Consider the following 223-nt stretch of genomic DNA (forward strand, 5'->3'; position numbering starts at 1 on the left):
TAGGTACTTCCCTTTAAAGCGCATGGACGCTGATTAAAACTGTTTTGCGAAAGTAAGATAGAAGAACTCGGAAGATCTGAATTCTGAAAAGTGAAACGTGATGGTGAAGTGCCGTAGACTCTAAAATCATTCACAATGTACCCTCAACTTGCAAATGCATTATATGGGATAATCAAGTATCTGTAATACACAAACACAAACGGATGAATAGCTAGATCGCTAG

This window comes from Penaeus monodon, chromosome 21 (genome assembly GCF_015228065.2).
Source record: "Penaeus monodon isolate SGIC_2016 chromosome 21, NSTDA_Pmon_1, whole genome shotgun sequence".
Lineage (NCBI taxonomy): Eukaryota > Metazoa > Arthropoda > Malacostraca > Decapoda > Penaeidae > Penaeus > Penaeus monodon.